At 39.7% G+C, this 6,004-nt stretch overlaps 1 pseudogene; it reads left to right on the forward strand.

Annotated features, from left to right (window-relative positions):
- The first annotated feature begins 2,299 nt into the window (after nt 1-2,299).
- LOC103604282 lies at nt 2,300-3,602 on the forward strand (annotated as a pseudogene).
- The last annotated feature ends 2,402 nt before the right edge of the window (nt 3,603-6,004 follow it).

A 6,004-nucleotide genomic window follows, 5' to 3' on the forward strand; every position in this document is an offset into this window, starting at 1 on the left:
ATAGGATATCATTTTTTTATACTTGAGTGATATTCTGTTGTGTATATATACCATAGGTTTTTTACCCACTCATCTATTGAAGGACATTTAGGTTGATTCTATCTCTTGGCTATTGTGAATAGTGCTGCGATGAATGTGGGAGTGCAGATGTCTTTTTGATATATTCATCTTATTAGCCATTTTAACTATATTAATTCTTCTAATCCATGAATATGAAGTATCTTTCCATTTATTTATGTCCTTTTCAATTACTTCAAAGTTTTATAGTTTTCATTGTAGAGATCTTTTTCCTCCTTGGTTAAGTTTATTCCTAGGTATTTAATTTTTTTGTAGTTATTGCAAAATGAATTGTTTTCTTGATTTCTTTTTCAGATAGTTTGCTATTAGTATATAGAAATGCTACTGGCTTTTGTATGTTGATTTTGTATCCTGCAACTTTACTCAATTTGTATATTAGTTCTTATAGTCTTTTGGTGGAGTCTTAGGGTTTTCTATGTATAAGATCATGTCATTTGCAAACAGGGACAGGTTGACTTCTCCCTTTGCAATTTAGATGCCTTTTATTTCTTTCTCTTGTCTAATTGCTCTGGCTGAAACTTCCAGTAGTACTATGTTGAATAGAAGTAGTGAAAGTGGCCTTCCTTACTTTGTTCCTGATCTAAGCAGGAAAGCTTTCAGCTTTTCCCTGTTCAGTATGATGTTGGCTGTGTGTTTGTCATATACAGCCTTTATTGTTTGTTAAGAGTTTTTATCATGAAGAAATGTTGAGTTTTGTCGAATGCTTTTTCTGCATCAATTGAAATGATTGTATGGTTTTTGTCTTTATTTCTGTTAATGTGGTATATCACATTTATTGATTTGTGTATGTTAAACTTGCATCCTGGGGATAAATCCCAGTTGATCACAGTGAATGATCTTATTAATGTGTTGTTGCATTCGATTTGCTAGTATCTTCTTGAGAATTTTCACAGCTATGTTTGTCAGGGATATTGGCCTATAATTTTCTTTTTTTGTTGTGTCCTTCTCCAGTTTTGGAATCACAGTAATGCTGGCCTCATAAAATGAGTTGGGAAGTATTCCCTCCTCCTCAATTTTCTCGAATAATCTAAAGAGAATTTTGGTATTAGTGCTTCTTCAAATGTTTAGTAGAACTCAGCAGTGAAGTCATCAGGTGCTGGGCTTGTCTGTAATGGAAGGCTTTTTATTACTGATTCAATTTCCTCACTTATTATTGGTCTGTTCAGATTTTCTATTTCTTCATGATTTAATTTTGGCATATTGTATTTGTCCTATTATTGTTGAATTGTTTTTGCCTTCAATTCTGTCAGTGTTTTCTTCATGTATTTGGGGGCTCTGTTATATCTTTCTGATTGATTGATCTTTTTATCATTATAAATTGTTCTTCTTTGTCTCTAATAAATATAATTTTTGTCTTTAAGTCTATTGATTCTGATTTTGTATTGCTACTCCATCTCTTTCGTTAGTTAGTTTGCTTGGTATATCTTTTTCCATTCTTTTATTTTCAACCTCCATTTTATTTGAGTCTTTGTCTAAAGCATGTCTTTTATAAACAGCATATAGTAGAATTATGTCCTTTAATTCATTCTGCCAAATTCTGACTTTTAATTGGAGCTTTTAATTCATTTATATTTAATATAACTAGTGATAATGTAGGATTTATACTAAATAGACATTTTCTAGTGTACAGTTCTAATTCCCTTGTCACTTCTTTTGCTACATTTCTGAGTTGTTTTCTTAGTCACTGCCCTGGATATTACAATAACCATCATAATTTAAAACTACCTAGTTCAGATTAATACCAACTCAAATACAATAGTATACAAAATATTTTTTCTACATAACTTCATTCCTTCCCCCTCCTTTGTGCTGTTATTGTCATGTAAACAATAACTTTACACATTTTATGCCCATCAGTACATTTATAATTATTGCTTTATGCTTTATAATGCCTTTTATATTTACCTATGTAGTTACCTAGTTCTCATAGTCCAAAAACCTCAATCCAATAAGTTAAACTGAGATGGTTCCTGGGTTGGTAGTGATTCCTAGAGCCCAGCAGAAACCAAGGCAAATCAACTCAATTTGGGTTCCCTAGGACCCCCAAAGTTAAATTTCATTTCTATATGAGCTATTAATAAAATCTAGCAAACATGAGGAATCAAACTACCATGAGCAGGAGTCAACAGAAACTATAAACAGAAGAAAAAGGCAGTGTGCCATGGGCCCACAGTCACCACAGTCTGCAGAGCCAGTGCCTCAGTGCAGAGCTGTGCCCACTATGAGGGAGACTGTGCACATCCAAACAGCCAGTGCGGGGACCAGATCTGCATTATTTGGGGAAGTGATCAGCGATGTACATGGCATCAACCCAGCTGCAGGCTATGTGGGTGACTTGGCGCTGCAACTGGAGAGAATCATCGTCTACTACAATGAGTCATCCTCTCAGAAATATGTGCCCAAGGGTGCCCAAGCCCGGTACCATGGACAGCGTACCTTCTTGCCTGACAACTTCATCTTCAGATAAATGGGAACAGGCAACAACTGGGCCAAGGGGCACTAAATGGAGGGCACCAAGCTGGTGGACTCAGTGCTGGATGTGGTGCACAAGGAGGCCAAGCACTGCAACTGTCTGCAAGGGCCTCCAGCTCACCCACTCACTGGGTGGGGTACAGGCTCGGGCATGGGCATGCTGCTCATCAGCATGATATGCAAGGAGTACCCTTATGCATCATGAACACCTTCAGAGTCATGCCTTTGCCCAAGGTGTCCAACATGGTGGTAAGCCCTACAATGCCATGCTCTCCGTGCACCAGCTGGTGGAGAACACAGATGAGGACTACTGCATCAACAATGAGGCCTGTTTGACATCTGATTCCACACCTTCAAGCTGATTACCACCACCTATGGGGACCTCAACCACCTGGTATCAGCCACCATGCGGGGTCATCACCTCCATGCACTTCCAGGTCCAGCTGAACGTTGACCTGCACAAGCTGGCCATGAACATGGTGCCCTTCCCCTGCCTGCACTTCCTCATGCCTGGCTTTGCACCACTCATGGATGGCAGCAGCCAGCAGTATCCCACGCTCATTGTGTCTGCACTCACCCATCAGATGTTAGACACCAAGAACATGATGGCTGCCTGCAACTCCTTCCACGGCCACTACCTCAACCATGGTCACTGTGTTCTGGGACCCCATGTCCATGAAGGAAGTAAACAGGCAGATGCTGGCCATCTAGAACAAGAACAGCAGCCACTTTGATAGCTGAGTGAATTCCCTACAACGTCAATGTGGCTGTGTGTGATATCCCACCCCACGGCCTCAAGATTGCCTTAACCTTCATCAGCAACAGAACGACAATCCAGGAGCTGTTCAAGCGCATTTTGAAGCAGTTCTCAGCCATGTTCCAGCACAAGGCCTTCCTGCACTGGGTCATGGTGAGGGCATGAGGAGATGGAGTACACCGAGGCTGAGAGCAACATGAATGACCTGGTATCCGAATACCAGCAGTACCAAGAAGCCACCATCAATAATGGCGAGGATGCTTTCAAAGACAATGAAGAGGAGAGCAATGAATAGAGGAGCTTCTCAGCTCATACACTAGCATGCACGTGTTCTTTCTTTCACCCTGGTGCTTCTTACCTGAATGGCGCACAGAACGGCGTGCTGGCCTAAATGTGTGGTTGTAGACCCCTCACAGAAACAACAAAGTTGTACTATCTGAAATAAAGTACATTAAAGTAGCAGAGAATTGTCAATTCTCCCCAATCAGATCAGACTACGGAGATTTTCTACTAGAGGACTTGAAAGAAATAACTAAGGGGCCATAGAGGGCTGAAGAAAGCAACCTCACCTTCTGCTGAGTGTTCAGACGTGTCTGAGGATTAACAGGGGTTTTAGAAACTATTTTTTCATCCTTTACGATGAAGCCTAAAGCAATGCAGTGTTGCCTTATCTGAATATGCAATTTGGAGCTTTGAAACAATATATTAATAATAAAATATTAAACTTGTAGGGAAAAAAAAAACAAGAAAAAGGCATGGAAAGACTACAGATATTAAAATTATAAGAAACTGTATACCCAGGAAGTAGAATTAAAAGTATGATTAAAGTGAAAAGATAGAGATCTATACTATATGGAGCAGAAAGAAGGGCCATTGGCCCATTCTGGAAATCCAAGGTAGATTTTATGAAGGAAGTTATTCTTGAGCTTGGGCTTGAAGGACCTTGATAATTAACCAGGAGGAAAAAAAAGTGGTGAGGAAATTCCGGACAGAAAAATTATAATGAACAAACACATGGAAGCACTGAACAGCTAAGGGGCTTCAGGAGAAATTCTAAACATTTGTCTATTACTACAGTAACAAATGCAGAGCAGGGAGTAGCAAAAGAAGCTGTACAAAGAGCCCCGTACACTATATTAAGTTTTTATTTATTAGGCAGTAGAGAGTCACTGAGGGATCTTTAAAAGGAAAGCTTCACAATCATTTTGTTTTAGGTAGTCTGTATGGCAGAAGTGAGGGGAAGGAATTCAATAAGAGGGCAGGGATTAGTTAGAAGTCTAGCTTAGGTGAAACACTAAACACAGCTTAGGTGAGATATGTGGAGAGCCTGAAAAACCATGGTGGTAGTAAGAATTAAGAGAGACAGATTCGAGGAATAGTAGGAAAAAAATCAGCATAATTTATGATTGACTAGCTATGTGGAGGATGAAAGGGGAAGAATGACTCATGTGTTTCTCCCTTAGATGACTTGGTGCTACTTATTAATATTGGAAATTAAAAGGAAGAGCAGGTTGATGTCAAAGGATGATAATGGGTTAAGTTTTGAAGATGGTAGGTTTTGGGTACTTGTGGAAAACCAAAGTTAGGAATGCTTAACAAACAATTGAATTTATGAGTTTGAAGCTAAGAGGAAAAGTTGGCACTGACAACTAACCACTTGAATGGATGACTCACCTAAGGAGACGAGAGAAAAGAACAGCAATCCAATGGTAGAACACTGGGTTAGGATACAATCTGAAATTCAGGAAAAGCTTGATGTTTTTTGGAATAAGACAGTTTATAAGAAAAATCAATTATGCACAAAAATATCAAGTCTCATATATCAAGATACCAAAACCCAACTAAATGTAAAAGAAAAATAGAATAGTTAAATGAATATAGTATATTCTTTTCAGAGACTATCATGGTTAATTAAAATGATGTGTTGGGAGAGTTGACATAAACATAACATGTTTATGATTAAATCTTACAAGTTTCCCTAACCTAAAAAACATTTTATGTAAACAATGTAGCAATATGCATAGCAAAGTCTGAAAAGAAATACACCAACACATTAAAAGTATTTTTTTCAAATTATTCCAAATTCTCTATATAATATTATTATAATGGGGATACAACCGTTAAAAACGCATTTCCAGTTTTTGGTCAAGATGGCGGAATAGATGGTCCCCAGCATCACTCTCTCCCACAAATCAACCAACTTACAACTATTAAAAAGCAACGACAACCAGGCTGGAGCCACTATGGCTCAGGGAAAGAGGAGAAGAGACCTATAGAGTTCATAAAGGCAGGAGAAGCTACAATGAGAGAAAGAAAGGATCACTCCTGCCATCTCGAGCCCCAGCCACTTTAAGTATGGAGCTGGTGAGCACACAGAGCAAGAAATGGCAAAAGCTGCAGCTGTGCCCTTCGTATAAATGTGCTTGGAGGCAGCAGGGGAGAAAAAGGTCTTGGCCCCCAGGCCAGCAAGACCACTAACAGTTCCCGCAGACCCAGAGACAACAGAAAAAGGAAACACTCAGAAGCCAGTGAGCCATCACAATGGACCGGCACACAGCGCATCCTAGGGGAAGTGTTTGGAGGGCAGGCAGTGGGGGAGACGGGCTCATGGGGGGAACATTGGGGCACAACACGGACAGCTGATCTGCCCTCCAATCAGCACAGGACCATTCAGCGGAGACTGGTCAGGAATATCGA

The sequence above is a fragment of the Galeopterus variegatus genome, unplaced genomic scaffold (assembly GCF_000696425.1).
Source record: "Galeopterus variegatus unplaced genomic scaffold, G_variegatus-3.0.2 Scaffold5070, whole genome shotgun sequence".
Classification (NCBI taxonomy): domain Eukaryota; kingdom Metazoa; phylum Chordata; class Mammalia; order Dermoptera; family Cynocephalidae; genus Galeopterus; species Galeopterus variegatus.